At 48.7% G+C, this 20,483-nt stretch overlaps 1 long non-coding RNA gene across 1 annotated transcript in view; it reads left to right on the top strand.

Annotated features, from left to right (window-relative positions):
- LOC122215502 overlaps positions 1–20,483 on the top strand; it is a 39,587-nt gene that overhangs the window by 10,668 nt on the left and 8,436 nt on the right. Inside the window, exons 2-3 of the long non-coding RNA XR_006200397.1 lie at positions 3,164–3,322; positions 7,677–7,849. This is a non-coding gene — a long non-coding RNA (uncharacterized LOC122215502). The remainder of the gene's footprint in view (positions 1–3,163; positions 3,323–7,676; positions 7,850–20,483) is intronic.

A 20,483-nucleotide genomic window follows, 5' to 3' on the forward strand; every position in this document is an offset into this window, starting at 1 on the left:
AGCCATCAGCCCAGAGCCCGACGCGGGGCTCGAACTCACGGACCGCGAGATCGTGACCTGAGCCGAAGTCGGACGCTCAACCGACTGAGCCACCCAGGCGCCCCAGATTCCCCATCTCTTAAATGGGGTTAATATTCCTCATACCCCTCAGGGTCTGGTCAGGATTTTTAAGCTCACGTTTACTGATAATGTGCTAGACTGGTTACATGAACTGGACATTTAATCCTCTACCGAGTAGGTGGAATATTTAGAAGCACCCCAATGTTAGGAATGGAGTAACTGTGGCAGAGAGGTTCAGTGACTTACCCAAGGTCACGGGCTGCTGAGGTGATGGAGCCAAGATTTGAATCCGGGCAGTTTATCCCCACATAGACCCTACATGTGTCAGGGTCCTGGCACATAAGTAGTTGCTCATTTTGTGTTCAAACTGCTGCACCTTCCCCACCCTTTCCCCTAAAATAAGCACAACAGCCTGTGCGACGGGCCGGCTGTTTCCAGCATTCACTCCTGAGTGTCAGTCAGGAGGTTTGACTGCAAATAGTAGAATACCCTGATGCTCCTGACTTCCACAGTAGAGACCTCTGTGGTCAAGCACTCTGCAGGCTGGGTCGTTCCAGGAGTGGTTAGTTCAGAGGCTCAGTGATGTCATCCGGGACCCGTACTTCAGCGCCAGCGTCTTCCACGTGTTGGCTTTAGGGCTCAGGCATGGCTCCCCATGGTCTCAACATGGCTGCCAAAGTTTCAGACATCATATCCTCATGCAACCACCTAAAGGGAAGAAGAGAGGAACGTCTCCCTACACGGCTTCTTATAATCGAGGCAAGCCCTCCTCAGAACCCCCTGGCAGACTTTGTGTCTCCTCCATGAGAACGGGGTCATAGTCCCATGGAAGTCCGCTAGGGCTCACTGATAGCCATCTTTCTAGGTGCACGGCCAGGCTACAGTTCCCAGCCCCCTGTGCAGTTAGGTGTGGCCATGTGACCGAGTCTGGCCAATGGGATATGAGCAGAAATACATCGTTTTCAGGTCTGGTCTACGATCCTTGCCGTCTTTCCCCATCTGCCTGCTGAATAAGGACGAGGAAGGCCAAATCACAAGCTAGGAAGGGAGGGTCTCTGTCCCTAAATGGCTGTACAGATCAAAATGTTTCTGTTAAGACTTCCCATACGGGCATGTGAGAAAGAACCAAACGTGGTGGAAAGCCACTGAAATCTTGGAGGTATTTGTTACAGCGGCTAGCATGACTTAACCCAGCCGATACACAAGCCCGTCCCTGAAAACGAGCCACGGGGACTGGAGAATCTTGAATGGCTTAGCCCCTGGGGCTGGAGAAGAGACTTCTTGAACACATTGCCCACCCCTATCCCAGAGCAAAGGCAAGGCTCTAGAGAGAAGGCCGGAGGCAGGAAAGAGAATGGGCAGTCGTTTCTGGATCTGAGCTGGATCAAGGGCCCCGAAAGGATGGGGCCTGGGAGACGCTGCCTTCCTCCCCGGCCAGTGCTGAGAGCGGCACATACAGAGAGGGGAAGGCTTCTGTAGGTAGCCAAATTTGCCTGGGCCGACCTGCTGTCACCAGCCCCTCTGTTGGCTCAGCCCTCGGGCCCACACCCCGTGGATCCTCTATCCTGTGGACGGCAGAGAATCGGCAGGGAAGGGGGGCTGTTGAATCACCATGCATGATAGCTCCGCTTGAGGAATATGGGTTTCTGAGAACAGCGTACCTGGGGACCCTTGGCAAATGGAATCTCCTGAGCCTCAGTCCTGGCGGGCTGTGCAGGGCTTACTCGGGCTGCTGCTCTCTCCTCTCCTTGGGGAGGGGATCTTGCAGGGTGGGTAAAAGGCCAGACTTTCACATATCAGTTCCACAACCTTCTAGCCTGGCCAGCTGGACAAGTGAGCTCACCTCCCTGAACCTGAAAGTTCCCATCTACAAAGGGAGGAGAGGAAGGTGAGTTCCTTCAACGTGGGTGGAGACGAAATGAAATAATCCAGAGGAGGTGTCAAGCTGAAGACCGTGAGCCTGGTTAGCGCTCCTTAAGTGCTGGCTGTCGTTATTGCTGGGTTGAGGGGGCCCACATAGGTTCCATCGCTACCCCCTCCCCATCCTGCTTAGGTCTGACAGGGGCCGCAGCACTCCTAGAAGAGCTTTGTCCTCCCCGGAGCAGATGTGCTGGACAGAAGCCTGCCCTGACCCAGCCCTGACTCCTCCTCTTGTCCACATGCCACTAATCTGCTCCAAGCCTCAGTTTTCCCGCTTGAGCAATGGGTGAAGTCAGCCCTCCCCCACCCCCACCCCTGACCTCACAACTGTTACAGAATTCAGCCGAAGCAGTAAATCATTGCACTTCAGTACACAGATACCACAGGCACGCTGCCCTGGGTTCAAAGCCAGCTCTGGGCTTTTCGCATTTTATGACCTGGAAAATGCCATTGAATTCAGGTTTGGGGGCTTTTGGATGGTATAACACTGGTTCCTAGCTCACTGGAGGGATGAAGGAGACCAGCACATGAGGTACTCAGCTCTAAGCCTGGGACTTAGGAAGGGTTCAATTAATAGTAGCAAGTATTGTTATCACGAGTGCTCTCAGGATTTTGGAAAGTACGGAGAGGGCTGTAAGTTGAGAGGTTCTTAGGTCAATCTCCATGATACCAAAGAAGAAAGTTCCCCCTTCCCTGTGAGGCCACTTGGGCCCCCATTCTCTCCCTGCCCCAACTGCTCTTCCAGAGCTCAGTCCCTAGACCCTCTTCCTAGAGTTGCATGGTAGGCAGGGTGGTGCAGGGCTGGGAGTCTGGAGCTTTGAGTTCTAGTCTGGCTTCCACTGCTCTCTGGCTGTGTGGCTCCAGGCAAGTGTATCACCCTTTCTGGACCTCCTTAACAATCATGTGAGGCAATAAGAGCTGCAGGCTCCACCCTAAGGACCATGTGATATGACATTCACTGACTGCTTCTTCACAACAGCCAGTGGCCAAGGAGAGAGGGTGTGGCTCCCTAGCAGGCTCAGGGTCAGGGTCACTGCTCTGTGTGGAATCTGGTCTCTGTTGCCCAGAACTGTGTCTCCTGATGCCTAGAATTCCACCATTAGTGACTCATGCCTTTGGGAAATCATCACCCTCAGCCCACTAAGTAACAGCAATAACAGTCTCTCGTGGCTTCTCTTTGCAGGGAGCGTTCACACGGCACGGTCCCACTGGGTCTCCGCACGCTACCGTGAGGTAGGCAGCGAAGCGAGGAGAATTTGAATCGGATGCAGAAAGCCATGTGCCCAAAGCGACACGGCAAGTTAGTGGTGGATCCGGAGGCCTGGAGTCTCCTGGCGTCTTGGTCAGTGCACGTATCTCCCCCGACAACTTTGCTTTATAATGCGGCTCTGGATTTTTGTGCTCCCCTATGTATAACATTATTCCCACCAGCCAAAAGGTGGAAGTAACCCAGGTGTCCATGGGAGATGGTTGAGTGAGTGAATGACAAATGTACGTGCAACGGAATATTACTCAGCCTTGATAAGGAAGGACGTTTTGACCCAGGCTACAACATGGATGAACCATGAGGACGTTCAGGTACCTGGAGTAATCAGGTGCATAGAGACAGAAAGTACAAGCGTGGTGGCCTGGGGCTGGGGAAGGGGAAGGAGAAGTTCATGTTTGATGGAAACAGATTCAAAACAGAGTTTGAACCTCACAGGACGACAAGAGCTCTGGGGATGGATGGTGGTGATGGCAGCATAACCATGTGAATGGGCTTAATGCCACAGAGCTGTACATTTTCAAATGTTAAGGTGGCAAATTTTATGTTACATGTACTTTGTCAAAGTTTAAAATTAGTTGCTATTTTTTTTTTAATTGCTGCTTCTGAGAGGAAGACAGTAAGCTGTAACCTTTTAAAGGACGTGTAACTTTGTTTCTCATGACTTGTATCAGTCAGGATAGGCTAAGTCATACTGCTGTAACAAACAGCCCCCAAAATCTGACTTCTGAGTCAAACACTTGCTCCCTGCACTGTACCACCTCACACACTAAATCCTGTACCCCATGGAATGCTCTTCCTTGCTGTTCTAAACATCTCCCTACTCTACCTGCACCCTAGGCCCAGGATAAGGCAATGGAATTGGTCAGATTCACCCTTGGCTGGGCATGTGGCTGTGGGTAAGCCAGTTAACTTCTCTAAGCCTCAGTTTACTCATCTGGGAAATGGGGACAATAACAGAACGTATCTTGAGGGGAGAATCAAGGGAGCATTTCACATGGCTTCAGGTATGCCGTCAGGCTGTGGGTCCATTTAAGCCTGGTGTAGAGTTTGGCACCCAGACAGGAACGGGGTAGGCTTTAGCCTCCTGCCGACAAGGCCCTCAGCTTGAACAATCCCAGGAGAAACACCTTCTTCCAGCCAGCCTTGCGTCAGGGCCAGGGAATGGGTGGGATAGGAGCCAGAGGCTGCAAAGACAGTTGTCTCGAGCCTGAAATACTTTTCTCCCCAATGATCTGTTTTCAATTTCTCATTCTTCACCACCCCCCCCCCCCTTTTTAGAACCTGCCCTGCCAAGGAACAAGCATGTTAGTGTGCGTCAGCCCCTAGCCCAGCCAGCATCCCACCCTTGGGGAATTTCTGCTTTAAATAGTGAGGCATGGGACCTTTCAACATGCCACGTGTGTTCCAGCCTCCACACCTTTGCATGTGCTATTCTTTCTCCCTACCGTGCTTTTCCTTGTCTCCTGGGTCTATTCCGATTTTGCTCATCACCTGTCAAAGTTTGGCTGCAGGAACCTCTCCTGCCACAGCTCCTCTGATTGCTCCCCCCACCCCCACTGTTAACACATCTCCCCAGGTCTGCACACATATCTTGATTTCGTGTGTCCTCTAGTTACCTAACACTTTTGAAAGCACAGTGTCAGCCGGTTCTTTGCAAAGTCTGAGGCTTTCATGAATTGAAGAGTGCTTTCATCATCCTCATGTCAATGGGAGGCAATTATTATTGTTATATCCCTATTTTCCAGATGAGAAAATGGAGCTCCTGAGAGCAGAAGTGTGTGGTCGCACAAATGGGAAGTCAGGACCTCCATATCTGAGAATAGAGGCTCTCGCTAAGCCACCCTGCTGGGCTGAGCACAGTAGGCAGGTGCCTAGAAATGCACCAGCAGAGGAGGGGGCGGGTACGGCAGAACCGGTGACCTGCTTCTTCTTTCTGGACTTGCAGCTGGCCTACATTTCCCAGCTTCCCTTGCAAGGGAAGCAAGGTCTTTTTGAGGGACTGGTTAGGAAAGTGGGCCCAATTCTCCATCCCTCACTGTTCCTACGCCCCTTTGCAATGTGACTTTGACCTAGCTCCTCCATTCAAAAAGTAGATTTTATTTCCTTCAAAGATGGGTTGGCCTTGGGTGTTGCTTTGGTCAATAGAATGTGGTAGAAGCAACCTCGTGCTAGTTCTGGGCAGGCCCTTAAGAGACCCTGCAGCTTCTCTCTCCCTCTCTCCCTCCTTATCTCTCTCCCTCTCTCCCTCCTTATCTCTCTCCCTCTCTCCCTCCTTATCTCTCTCCCTCTCTCTCCCTCTCTCCCTCCCTCTCTCCCTCCCTCCCCCCACCCCCTTCCTCTGCCAGGGCCCTGGAGAATGGGAGGGCACATGGAATGGAGTCATGTTGTCTCAGCAGCTTTTAGATAGAGACAATTCTGCCATCACTTTCAGTCCCAAACATGGTCTCCACTCAAATTGTATCCAGTCAGGATACTCAGGGAAATTCCCAATTTGATTTGGGTTTAGACCGTCTCCCTGGCTTCTTTCCCACAGTGGGGAAGGTGGGGTGGGGGCCTTCTCCATCCCTCCTCCTCTCCCCTGCTTGTGGGGCTGGGTGGAGGTGGTAAGGGGAGAGGAAGGGTCTTAATTGAGCTGCCGCCATCCTGGCTGGCGTCCAGTGTTCTAACCAGTAGACGTTTTGTTTTGTTTTGTCTTATTTTATTATTATTTTTTAATTTAAATCCAAGTTAAAATATAGTATGATAGTGATTTCAGGAATAGAATTTAGTGATTCGTCACTTACATACAATACCCAGTGCTCATCCCAACAAGTGTCCTCCTTAATGGCCGTCCCCCATTTAGCCCATCCCCCCCCAGCCAACACCCGGCCAGCAGCGCTCAGTTTGTTCTCTATTTGAGTCTCTTATGGCTTGTCTCCCTCTCTGTCTTTATCTTATTTTTGCTTCCCTTCCCTTATGTTCATCTGTTTTGTTTCTGAAATTCCACATATGAGTGAAATCATATGATATTTGTCTTTCTCTGACTGACTTATTTCTAGCCAGCAGACATTTTAAGCTGTCCCATGTTTCCATATGGGACACTGTTGTGGGCTTCATGAATTTGGCCATTGCTGCGGGCTCCTCTTACCCTTGACCTTGGTGGATGCACCAAGTCCCCTGCCACTCCTTGCTCAGCCCTAGGAATCCCACACCCATCTCCAACTTCTTGGGATAGGACCCAAGATGACGGACCCCCCTCCCCCCACCTCAGCCCCCAACTGGTCCAGAAACTCTCCTAGTCTCTAGTCCAACATATGGAGGTGCCGCCTCTGTTTGGCTATCTCAGGCGGGGGTCCCTCAGGCCTGAGCTGCACCCCATTCCTGCACAGCACCTCACCAAGGCCCCCCCCACCCCGCCCCCGCCTTAACTTTCTCTAAGTCATGAGGGGCGAAGACGGGTCCTTGCCTACTTTCTTTGTTAGTCCTTTGTGCATGGTAATCTGGTCTGGAAGGTCACTTCTATCCTATCTCTGTGTCTTCTGTTTAACAGTTTGATATCTTAAACAAATGGAAACATTCCTTACACTCTGTTCTCCCCCTTGACTTTTATTACTCACAGTATCTTGAGTATTTTTCTTACCTTATAGACACCTCCCTTTTTAAAAATTTTAATTGTGGTTAAGTATGCATAATATCAAATTTGCCATTTTAGCCATTTTTTAAAACATTTTTTAAAAACTTATTTTGAGAGAGACAGAGAAAGCATGAGTGGAGGAGGGGCAGAGAGAGAGAGAGAGAGAGAGAGAGAGAGAGAGAGAGAGAATCCCAAGCAAGCTCCACACCACCAGCGTGGAGCCTGACGTGGGGCTCGAACCCATGAACCGTGAGATCATGACCTGAGCCAAAGCCTAATGTTCAACCGACTGAGCCACCCAGGCACCCCTCAAGACCCTACTTTCAAATCTTTTGGGTATTCACCTAGACATGGGATTGCTGGATGATATATGGTAATTCTATTTTTAATTTTTTGAGAAATTGCCATAGTTTTCCACAGTAGATACGCTGTTTTCTATTCCCACCAACAGTGCACAGTCTCCACATCCTTGCCAACACTTCTTATTTTCATTTTTTTTTTTTAGATTCTATTTATTTTTTAAAGTCATCTCTACACCCAACATGGGGCTTGAACTCACAACCCTGAGATCAAGAGTTGCACGCTCTACTGGCTGAGATAGCCAGGAGCTTCTATTTTTGTTTTTGTTTTGTTTTGTTTGATAATAGCCATCCTAGTGGGTGTGAGCTGAGATGTTCCAGTTTTTTGCTATGATGAGAAAGTGCAATGGAGAACCTTGTACTTGCTTTATTCCACACATGTGAAAAATATGTCTGTAGTTTAATTCCTAAAACTAGGATCACTGGATCAAAGGGTATATGCATTTTTTTTTTCTAGGACTTCTTACAGAAGCCTGACATATACACAAAACTGAGAGTTTAGCTGGTGAATTTTCACAAAGTAATCAGACTCCTGAAGCCAGTGCCAGATCAACAGGACACTGCCAGCCTCTCAGAAGCCCCTTCACAGCCCCCAAAGAGGAGCCATCACCCTGACTGCTAACATCACAGGTTAGCTTTGCCTCTTTTGAACTTTGTGCAAGTGGACTCACAGCACATGTGTTGCTTTGTGCGTGAGCTCCATCCACACTGCGTGCTCCTGTTCATTCATTATTACTGTGCCGTTCCGTGTGAATATACCAAAATCTATTTCGCCGCTCCGCTGCTGATGGGCATTTGGCCAGCTCCCAGTCTGGAGGCATTTCAAATAGTGCTGCTATGGAAATTTCTAGTATAGTGCTGTCCAGTAAAATCTACTACAGGATATACTCAAGAACTGAGAGCAGGGACTCGAACAGATATTTGTACATAAACGTTCATTGCGGCATTGACAACAGCCGAAATGTAGAAACAACCCAAATGTCCATCGGCTGATGAATAGATGTGTACGTAAACACAATGGACTGTTGCTCAGCCTTAAAAAGGAAGGACACTTGGACACCGTGTGAGCCGTGAGGATGTTATGCTAGGTGAAATGAGCCAGACTCAAAAGAACAAATACTGTAGGATTCCCTTATATGAAGGAGAGACTAGAGCAGTCAAATTTTGAGAGGCAGGGACTAGAATGGTAGTTTCCAGGGCCTGGGAAGAGGGGACGGGGAGCTGTTGTTTAATGGGACAGAGTTTCTATACAGGAAGATGAAAAAGTTCCGGATGTGGCTGGTGGTCACGTGTTTACAGCAACGTGATCATTCTTGGTGCCACTAAGCTGTACAGTTAGAAATGGCCTCGATAATGAATTTGATGTTATGTGTATTTTGCTACGAAAAAAATATGAGCCACAGATGCAAACCATCTATGTAATTTAAAATTTTTCTGGCAGCCATGTTTTAAAAGTAAAAAAGAACAAGTATAACTTGAAAAATGACTTAACTCCACCTATCAAAAATACATTTCAACACATTTCATCACAACACAACATCAATATAAAAAAACTATTAAGGAATTAGTTTACTTTTTTTTTCATACTGACAAAATTTGGTGTGTATTTTATACTTACAGCTCATCTCAGTCGGAACCAGCCACACTTCAAGTGCTCAGCAGCCAGGTGTGGCTGGTGGCCGCCATATTGAATAATGCACATCTAGTACGAGTCTTTCGATTCATGTATTTTCCATGCCCTTTGGATGCATGCGGATTTGCAGTTTCAATAGCTATTACCAGATCGCCTTCCATGAGCCAAGTTTTAAACCCATCAGCAATGTATGAGGGCACGTTTCTCCATACCCTCACCTGCCCAGCGGCCAATTTAATACATCACAAGTGCCGGCTTGTGGATTTAACACAGATTTCACTTATTAGGAGTGAGCGAAACCTCTTTTTCTATGTTAAAAGCCATCGTGTTTCCTTTTCTGTGAACCATGGGCTCACCTCAGCTATTTTACACTCCCCTGCACACGTCTCCGTGCTCCTCAGGCCCCACCTGAACCTGGGACTAAGGGGGCGCCCAAGGCCAGGCATTTCAGAATCCTAGAGTAGCCTTAGCCAGGCTGTTCCCCGCGGGGAGAATCCCAGTGGCCAGAGCTCTGGGAAGCCGGGCTTATCTTCTAGGGCGTGTCTCCCTCTGCTGGCAGTGCTGAGTTTCTGCACCTGAGCTGGGACCAGCACAGGAGGCCGGGAAGATGGGGGGGACTCGGGGGGCTGCCTCGGGACCCTGGTTTGATCTCGCTTCTACCGCTTATTGCTGTGTGACCTGGGTAAGCAACTTCACCTCTCTGGGATCTCCAGCTCCTATCTGTAAAACGGAAATAGTTAGCCATTCCTCTGAATCTGAGGTTTGCTGGAGGAACAATCAAGTGACAGGACATTAATGGGGTGTGGCACAAAACAAGTTCTAAATACACGGTAGCTGGGGGTTGGGGTTGTTGATTTCTACTCCTGGAGGAGAGGGAAGGGGTAGCGCGGCGCCTAGTAAAGGAGGCAGAGGGACAGCTGGATGTTTATAGGTCCACCCCTGCCTCGCCAGCTCCCGTTTCCTATTCTGTGGAATGGCCGCCTCACCTCAAAACAAGAGACTGGGACATGCCGTAATGCCTGGGACCCTCACACCCATTAGACCCCATGCCTGACCTGGGCAGGGCCCCAACCTTCTCCCACACTGGGCTGGGCGCACCAAACTGTTGAACAAATCCAGGCTGAACACCTACCGAGGTTTTGGTCTCTCCTAGCCTGGGCTCTGTCTCCCAGGGATGCTGTAGAAAGGAGCACTGTGATGGACGGGACCCCTGTGATCCCATCACCTGAGCACCCGCTAGTTGGTGGTGCTGGCTGAGGGCAGTTTTACCAGAGGCAGTCTGTGCCCCGCCCGCCGCCACCCTGCCATAAGGCTCCTTCCTCTTATCTGACATTCAGCTTCTGCTTAATTGACGATTACACCCAAATCCTTCCTCTGCTCTAAAACCTCCCATAGCGCCCCCACTGCCTGCCAAAGCAGTCCAGATTGAATGTCACTCTGACATTCAAGACCACCATGGCCCAAGTTTGCCCTGTGGAGGGTAACCCTAGACTGCCTGAGAAGTATCCATGAAAATCGCCTCCTTCCTTCAAGAGTGAACTAAATGCTACTTCATTCATTCCACTGTCATCCATTCATTCGTTTAACAAAATGTGTCAAACGAATTATTAATGTATATTTATCACCTGTGATTATGAAAACATTCTAGACAGTGGAGTAGAGACAGTAGTCTCAACCAATTACAACTAAAGTGTCTTCATGTTGCAAAATGTATCAAATATGGAATCGGGTGAATGCACTGTAGAGCCCCTCTCCAAGGGTCTTGTGGGGGGTGTGAACCTGCCGTGTGTCCAACCACACAGGGCTGTCACATGGCGCAGGAAGGCTTCCTTGATGATGCTCTCTCCTATGAGCACCGAGGGTTTACCTCCTGGCCCTGCCACCAACCAGCTACATGCCCCTGGTAAGTCATTTTCCCAAGTCTCAGATTATATATATCAAGTAGTAATGATGGTCCCCACCTTGAGAGAGCTATTGTGGGAATTACATGAGATTAGGTGTCAAAGTGCCTGCACATGGTCAGCATTTGTGTGGCCACCATCATTAGCAGCAGCAGGAGCAGTTGACTTCCACAAGATGGGCTCCCAGGTCCCTGAGGGATCCAGAGGTTTCCCAGGTCCCTGAGGGATCCAGAGGTTTTCATTCCTTGCCCACTAGAGGGCACCAGAAGTCACAGACTTGTCCAGTGCTATGACCCTGGCTAAGCCGGCCCCCAAGCTCCCAAGGGGGTAAGAGTGAGGGCTTTCTGGGCTCAGAAGAGAACCCCAGGGCCATCTAAGAGCCTGGCAATTATCCTGTGTCCCTAGGTCTGGCTCACAAAGACCCCCCAAACCTGAGCTTCAGTAAATGGAAAGGCAGCCCTGTCACCATGCCCAAAGCCCTACTGTCCATCTCTGGCTGTGTCCCACAGTCACAGATGTAGCCCTGTAGGCTCCATGCAGACAGGGACCGTCTGGCTTTCTTCCTGTTATTTTCTCTATGCATGGCACATGGTAGGTCCTCAATAAATATGTTTTAGTGATCAAGAATGTTTGTGCAACGTTTACAAACAAGGAGCTCTAAGGTTCAGAGAGGTTGTGTGACTTGTCCGAGGTTACCCAGCTAGTAGGACACAGGGCCAGGGTCCTGAGGAATTTCTTGCTACTCAGTGCCTGTCCCTCACCCCCAAACCCCCTTTGCCCAGAACAGCTTATTTTGTAAAGATGTATTTATTTAGTACTCGTTAAGCAACAACCCAAGGGGTAGGCACTAGAATTTCCCCCATTTTATAGATGGGGAAACTGAGGCACCGATCAGTTAACTAACTTGCCCAGGTCATACAGCCAGTAAATGGTAGAATCAAGATTCTAATCCAGGAAGGCTGTCGCTAAAATGCTTGCCGTTGACCGCTATGTGAGGCCTCCTCTACATGTGAATCTTGTCTTCTCAACTCCTTGGGGAACTTTGGAGGACCTGGATGGTGTCTTCTTTTCTGCAGTCCCTGGAGCTCCTGGCACAGGGTTGGGCTGTATGTAGGGTCTCAGTTCAGGCCTTCCAGCTGGGGATTTGCCCAGCAGATGAGGCCCTCTAGTTGCTGTCCAGAAGTTAGTGGGTGGCCCTTGGTTTCTGGCACAAGGTCATTGCTGCCCTTTGAGCCTATAGCCACCTGTCCCTGCCTCACCCAGTCCTGTACACACACCTGCCAGCAGCAGACGGTGCTTTGAGGGTAAGTTGGACTTTGGGCCCTTTATCTGCACCCCTTTTCCCACTCTTAGACATGAGTCCAAAAGTGTATGGCCTCTATGCACATGCATATGTGTGTGTGCATAGCTCACACGTACACATGTGCCCATGCGCATACCTGTGGATATGAGCAGTCCTGCACGTAAGTGCCCATGTGAGTCTAGGTGTGGCATGAACGCTCCTGGGTATGTCCAAGGCTGCAGGCGCGGATCTGAGTGTGAACATGAGTTTATGTGCAGCTGTGCACATGTGTGGGTAATGTGGAAAGACAGACCACCATAGCGGAAGGGAACCCCTTGCCAGACATGTGGTAAGTGCCAAAATATTAGCTACTGTATTGTTAGCCTCCCAAGTTGCGTGGAGATTCTATAAAATGGTAGGTTTGAAGGATCTGGCTCAAGGAATGCTTCTGTGGGATGCTTGGGTGGGTCAGTCAGTTAAGCGTGCAACTCTTGATTTTGGCTCAGGTCATGATCTCACAGTTTGCGGGATCGAGCCCCGAGTTGTGCTCTGTGCAAACAGTGAGGAGCCTGCTTGGGATTCTCTCTCTCCCTCTCTCTCTGCCCGTACCCCACTCACTCTCTCTTTATCTCTCTCAAAAATAAATACTTTTTTAAAAAAAGAAATGGTTCTCCCATCACCCTTAAATCAATAGTTATTTCTTCTTTCCCTCAATTTTATCACTGCAAGGGCACCATAACAATAGTCCAGGGAGTTTGGGAAATAGAGATGGGGAAGGGTGGGGAATCTATCACCGGGGCCCCCATCACCCCTACCCAGTGGTATTTACATCTTTGCTGTTCCTTTCCCAGCCTTGTGCATCTGTCAGCTAGCTCGAGGCTTGGAACACAGCACGTTGGTCAAAACGCATTTGAATGAATTAACAAACATACGTTGTTTTCAGATATGATGACTGAACTGGGTATTTTTTCAGCCTGCTTTTGTTTACTTATTGTAAGCATTTTCCATGTGACAACCAGTCTTTATATTGAAGATAATAGAAGAAAATTAGAAACTACCCCATGTCCCCAAACAAGGAAACAGTCATTTATGGAAGAGCAAGCCTAAGGAGTGTTATGAATTCGTCATGGACATTTTTTTTTTTTTCATATAAGATTTTTTTTTCCCTCTTTTTGGGACACGTTAGTGTTTCCATACTGGGAAAAGGGTGTCCCAGGATTTACCTGTCCCCGGAAACAAAGCAGATTCCATTGAAAAAGATGGAGATGTTAGCCATCAGGGAAAAGCACACCAACACCCCAGTGAGATCCGGCTACACTCCCTCTAGGATGGCTAAAAATAAAAAAAGACCGACAGTAACAAGTGTTGGTAAGGATGTGAAGGAATTAGAACCTTCATATACTGCTGGTGGGAATGTAAGGTGGTGTAGCTGCTTTGGAAAATAGTCTGGCAGATCCTCACAAGGTTAAAAATAGAGCTACCCTATGACCCAGCATTTCCACCCTGGGGTATATACCCAAGAGGAATGAAACGTACATCCACATGTAACTGTTCACAGCAGCATTATTCATGAGAGCCGAAAGGTGGAAACAATCCAAGTGTCCTTCAGCTCATGGATGGATCTATGAAACGTGGTCTTTCCACACAGGGGAATATTGGCCAGCAATACCAGGGGATGAAACACTGATTAAACATGGATGAACCATGAAAACATTATGCTAAGTGAAAGAAGGCTGTCACAGAAGACTGTGCAAGGTTTCCATTTTGTATGATTCCATTTACTTGAAGGGTCCGGAATAGGCAAATACATAGAAAGTTAACTGGGGTTGCCTAGGGCTGGAGGGGGAGGGAAATCAGCAGGAGAGATGGGAAGGACTACAAATGGGTCTGGGGGATGCTGAAGAGGTTGCAAAAGTGATTGTGAGAAATATACTCAAAAGCCATTGAATTGCACACTTTAAACGAGTACATTGTCAGGCATGTAGATTTTATCCCCATAAAGCTGTTGTGGGTCTTTCAAAAAAGGCTGGAGACCCACGATGACGATGGAAATATACAGCACCATTTACTGAGAGCTGGACCATGGGCCAGGTACTTGTCAATGTCATTTCACTTCCAAAGTAACCCTGCTAGGTTATTTCCCCTGTTATACAGATGAGAACACTGAGGTTCTGAGGGTTTGAGTAACTGGCCCAAAGGTCACTCAGTTCTTCAGTGGTACAGCTGTGATTTGAACCCAGATCCATGCTCAATGTAGAAGTGCTTTTGCCGTTGTAGTTCTGGCTCAAGATGGTGACGTAGAAGGATCCTGAACTCTCCTCCTCCCAGACACTGGATATACTGGATATGCAGCTACTTACAGAACAATTAGCTGAATGATTCCCACACATCAGGCGAAGGAGAAAAAACCCACATCGAAGCAGGTAGGAGAGGCTGAGACACATTCTCACCACAAAACTCCCCCCTAGTGGGGAGACTCACAATTGGGAGGGAACACAAAACCTCTGAGCTTCTCCCTGAGGAGTGAAGGGTTTGAACTCTGCATCTGGTACCCCAACTTTGAAGACCTGCCTCTGAAGTACCTTTATCGTCTCCTTGGGAGGAGCCAGGAGCTGGGGCACCAGGACAGCTGGACAGATAAATGTACAGCAACAGGACAGGTGGGGCCCAGGGCCGGGGGGCTCCTCCCTGCCCTTTACCTGGCCTGGGCAGCCAGAGGTCACAGTCAGGGCTCTCTATCGCTCCCTCAGGCCTTCTCCCAGCGTCTCCCTGTCCAGGACCCTTCAAGCAGACACCCGGCAAAGTGCTGTCCAAAAGCACCAGGACTGGTTTGGCAAACAGAATCTGCTCCAACCTGTCCACCGGGAAGCCCTCAGGTGTTCCTATCTTTACTGTACGGAGATAATCATACATGTGCACAGAGGTGTGTGGACAAAGATGTTCATCACAGCATTGTTTCTAACAGGGGAAAACTAGAAAGAACCCAAGTGCCCAGCATGGAGGGACTGGTTACCATACAACAGAACGCAGTGGAAGAATCTGACGCAGGCCTTAGAGCTCCCACACCCCTGCTGGCCACCCCGCTGTCCCCCACCACCCAGACACCCCCTGGTTGCATCTTACCATCTAAGTGCACTAAACTCCTTATGGTCCCCAAATCCCCCCCACGTTTCTGTCTTCTCCGAGGTTCCCACTTGCTGTTTCCTCTGCCTGCAATGCCACTTCCTCTTTTTTAAAAATATATTTTTTTTAATTTTTTTTAACGTTTTATTTATTTTTGAGACAGAGAGAGACAGAGCATGAGCAGGGGAGGGTCAGAGAGAGGGAGACACAGAATCCGAAACAGGCTCCAGGCTCTGAACTGTCAGCCCAGAGCCCGATGCGGGGCTCAAACTCACGGACCGCAAGATCATGACCTGAGCCTAAGTCAGACGCCCAACCAATTGAGCCACCCAGGTGCCCCTTAAAAATATTTTTTTAATGTATGTTTATTTTTTGAGAGAGAGAGACAGAAAGAGCATAAGTGGGGGAGGGTAGATTGAGAGGGAGACTCCAGGCTCTGAGCTGTCAGCACAGAGACCAATGCGGGGCTCGAACCCACGAACTGTGAGATCATGACCTGAGCTGAAGTCGGATGCTTAACTGACTGAGCCACCCAGGTGCCCCTTTTAAAAAATGTTTTTTAGTGTTTTTTTATTTTTTATTTTTGAAGTATTATTCTCTGGCTCCTGGGCAGGGGGAGGGCCCCCCTGGTGCTTCCACATCAGAACACGGTCACACTCTCTGGGACTGACCAGGTAACGGTCTGCTACCCATGCTGGATGCCAGAACATGAGGCTACTATCTTTCTGGGTATTTGCAGTATCTACTCTCAGAGCAGACATCTTTCAGTGAATTTCTTGGCAACTAGAATAAAAGCCAGACTTTTTTTCATGGTCTACAAGGCCTCACGTGTTCCAGTCAGAGCTCACTTCTTCAACTCACCTGTAATTTTTCTCACTACTCTGCTCACTGACCAAGATGGTTCTCCAATGTGCATTTCTGCCTCAGGACCTTTGCATTTGCCTATTTCCTCTACCTGGAATGAATGACCCAGTGATCAAGACCTAGTCCTTCACCTCAAGTTGCTCATAGTCTGGTGGAGGAGGCAGACACATAAACTGGCCCTACTCTGGGCCCTACTCTTCACCTGTCAAGTGAAGGTGGCCATCTGCCAGTCCCTCTCCCCTCCCCCCCCTCCCTTGCAGGCCATTAGAGGGTCCTGGGCCAGAGTGGAGCCTGTTCAGCACAGCATGCAGGGCCCAGCAGGTGTGAATGGTGGTCTGGTCATTTTGTAAGGAGCTGGCGGCTGGGGGCTCAGCTCCCTGACTCCCTGATGGACCGGGGATAGGGGCAGGGGAAGAGGGAACACAATGGCAGGCTGTTTCCTACTTTGTCCCCGGCTGTACCCAGCTGGGTTCAGCAGCCCCTGCTCTGAGATCACTGCCACCAGGTGCAGCTGGCCTTTAGCAGGGCCCAGCTGAGGCTGGGCGGGGCCTCCACAGGGTCAGGTGTCTGGTGAGCAGATCTCCCCTTCCCCAGCCAGGAGGGATTGGGGCAGGCTGCAGGGCACCTCCAGCCCTGGTGCCTTTCCTATTGTGAGTCTCTCTTTGCACAAACTTGACTCCTCTCCTCCCAGGAGGGGCCCCAGAGAGCACAGGATGCTAGAGGCCCCGAATAATCAGTTTTCAGGCACTCCCCTCTGCTCTTTTGGCCCATTCCTGGCCCCCCTACTACTTAAGGGAATAGAGTGTGTGTCCTTTACCTAGACTCACTCTGCTGCCCTACAGAATCCTTTTATTCCTGTTTCCCTAGTGGAAAAAGATGATTGTGAACCTTTATTTGTCTAGCAGGTAACTTTCAGTAAATTAAAGCAGTATGTGAAGTCACTAGGACAGCACCCAGTAGGGTTTCTTATTCCTTTTTGAGGAGGCTAAAGCTTTGAAAGATTGTGAACACAGGGATTCAGGGAGGAAAGAGGCCTAGAAACTCATCAGGTACCTAAGATGTGATGAGCACTTTATAATCAGGATCTAATTTCAGGGGTGCCTGGGTGGCTCAGTCGGTTGAACATACAACTCTTGATTTCGGCTCAGGTCATGATCCCAGGGTCCTGGGTTGGATCCTGACATCCATGCTTAGCGAGGAGCCTGTCCGGGATTCTCTCTCTGCCCCTCCCCCACTTACACGTGTGTGCATGCACTCTTTCTCAAAAAAAAAAAAAAGTATAGTCAGGATCTGATCTCACCTTCAGTCCTTCAAGGTCAGCACGTTAGTCTTTGTTCAGCAGGTGAGGTCACAGGCTGAGAGAGGTGAAGTGAGGTGATTGCTCAAGGAGTCCTCAGAGCCAAGTGGTGGTGGATCTCAGACTCAAAGTCAAGTTTGGCCACCTGCTAAAGCCAGTGCCCTTAATCTCGGTGTTTACTGCATGTTAGCTGCATAGTCACACTAAGAGGTAGGTCATGGGCGATTTCGCTCCAGGAAGAAAACAGAGGGTGAGAGAAACTGACAGATTGTCAGTATCCTGCAGCAGGTAAGACAGAAAGCTCTGGTTATTTGTACCAGCTCAGGGTGAGAAGGAGTGGCAGGGTCTTTGAAGGTCATCTATCCCAGCCCTCTCGTTTTACAGAGGAGAAAACTGAGACCCAGAGAAGGGAAGCAACTTACCCAATGTGACACGGTTAGCAGAAGAATACTCAGGGCTCTTCCTCTCCTACCAGAGTGGTTTGAGTTCACGGGCAGGGATGGCAGCTCACCATCACCACCTTCCTTCAGCAGTAGGTCAGTCCCCAGGCTCTGCATGACTGTCTCGCCATCTCACAGAAATCACGTTGGTCCCATTAATGGATACTATTATGCAGATTGGACTTGGTGATCTTAAATGCCTCGTTAAGACACATGCAGTCAGAAGGCAGGGAGACAGGACCTTTGTCAGGCTAGGTTCCGCAGAGAAACAGAACCAGTAGAAGATTGTGTATGTGTGTGTGTGTGTGTGTGTGTGTGTGTGTGTGTGTGTGTATACACAGAGTGAAGGGGAAGGTGGGGAAGACGGATTGATTTATATATTGGGTCACACAATATATAAGGCAAGTCCACCCACAATGTACTGGACAGGTCAGCAGACTAAAAACATAGAAAGTCCACGTTACAGCCTTGAAACAGAATTATTCTCATCTGCACAGACTGGAACCCCCTAATTCCAGCCATTTATTTTTTTGTTTCTTTTTTTTTTAATTTTTAAAAATTATTTTAAAATTAATTTGTTTTTGAGAGACAGAGAGGGACAGAGCATGAGCAGGAGAGGGGGAAGGGAGACACAGCATTTGAAGCAGGCTCCAGGCTCTGAGCTGTCAGCACGGGACTCAAACTCACACACCGTGAGATCATGACCTGAGCTGAAGTCAGATGCTTAACCGACTGAACCACCCAGGCACCTCCCCTCCCATTCCAGTCATTTAATGTGGTGATCCAAAGCATGAGCTCTGAAGGCAAAGAATCTGTTTGTACCACCTGTATGGGTTCTGTAACCTAACCTGGTTATTTAGTCTCTTTGAGCCTTGATTTCCTCCTATGTAAAATGGGCTTTATGACTACCTGTTTTCTAGGATTTGCCTTAAGGATTAGGCATAAGCAACACCCGACACAGAGCCTAGTACATAGTGTGCACTCAACTCGTGTTAGCTATCATCATCATCATTGTATATGTGTGAGTGGTTAAGGAATCACTGAGATGATGGATGAGAAAGACTTTGGAAGTCAAGTCATAGAAGGAACGTCTGAAGGAAGCCAGGTTATACTGGGCAAGAACCGAACCTGAACACTGCCCTCCGGTGTCTGCAGAGCTGTAATGAGATAGGGAAGGGGCACCTGGGTGGCTTAGTTGGTTGAGCGTCCTACTCTTGATTTTGGCTCAGGTCATGATCTTGCGGTCGTGGGATCAAGCCCCACATCGGGCTCTGCACCAACAGCACGGAGCCTGCTTGAGATTCTCTCTCTCCTTCTCTCTCTGCTCCCCACCCCCACTCATGCTCTCTCTCTCTCTTGAAATAAAAAAAGAAATGGGAAGAAGCTGGCAGTAACCAATGATTTCTGGGTCCCTAGGGAAGATGAGGACCCAAGAGGGAACTGAAGGCAGTTAGTGGTCAGCTTGACAAAAGAACTTCCCACAATCAGAGTTTTGAGTTATGATAGCATAGGATTTTAGTGAGCTTCCCATCCCAGGGGGTATGCAGAGCCAGAGTCAGTGGGAAGCTGTCAGAGAGAGGATTCCTGCACTGGTAGGAGGTTGAAGAAAGACTTATGAGGTCCTTTGTTTGGCCTTGATCTCTCTGGAGATCCCTGTTTGGCCACATAGCCAGTGAGAGGTCAAGTCAGGGTTATGGGCAATACCTTCCTCTCCTCCTCTGCCTGTCCTCTCTGTGCTTCTATTCCTTAAACACAGCGAAGTTCCCACCCCACTACCACTGGGCCTTTGTACATGCTGTATCCTCTCCGTAGAATTGCATCAGATTTTGTGGGCCTGACACATATAAAGCTGGAGACTTTCTTTAAGAAAAAACCCCCCAAAATCAGACAAAAATGTGAATAGTTAGAATGAGAAACAAAACCACAACAAAATTTAAAAAGTTCATAAATGCTACACAATGTCCAGAAAAACAATATAATATTTATGTTAATCACCTGATATGCTGCCATAATACCTTTATTCCTACATTTTGGTTATATACTTTTGGGGAAATCTCTTCATGTGACATTTTCTTTAGAGAGAATAAGAAGATAACTTAGTTTTCTTTAGCACAGGTGACCCAAAGTTTTTTTCCCCCGTTGTCAATAGTTTCAAAAAGTTTCCTTCAACTTCACAAGTCATTACTGGTAATGTCAAAGGTCTTAGGATTACTGTCAAATTTCGAAACACTTCGAGATCAAGGATCATAGAGGATCTCAGGACTTGCAGCTTTCCTTGATTACCAACCTTAAAAATTATTTGCATCGATGTCACCTCTCAACCAGTTTCTTGTCCACATCCTGTTTGTGTTGGTGTAGTTTGAGTTTTATTATTTTTTATTTTCATCGATGTCAGTATTCTGTGACAGCTTCCCCTTAGCTAGATACCCAAAATGCCACAGCAGCTCCCCTGATACCCAAAAGGAGGGGAAGTGTGCCAGGGAGGAAGTTGGAGAGGGGAGAGGCAGCACTCTTAATTGCAGTGAAAATAGCTTGCTTTGGCGGACTCTACAATAGCATGTGATCCTGAGTGTGCATTGTTGGGGCCCCTCCCAGGTCACTGGAAGTCGCCTGGCAAGTGAGGGGCTCTAGAGCTTAAGCTTTGTGAGTCTCACTGTAAGCCCGAGAAATCCCCTTCCACCTCTCCGCAGCACGAGATCCCCACCATGCCCACCCCATGAACCT

Source organism: Panthera leo, chromosome A3 (assembly GCF_018350215.1).
Source record: "Panthera leo isolate Ple1 chromosome A3, P.leo_Ple1_pat1.1, whole genome shotgun sequence".
NCBI classification, from domain to species: domain Eukaryota; kingdom Metazoa; phylum Chordata; class Mammalia; order Carnivora; family Felidae; genus Panthera; species Panthera leo.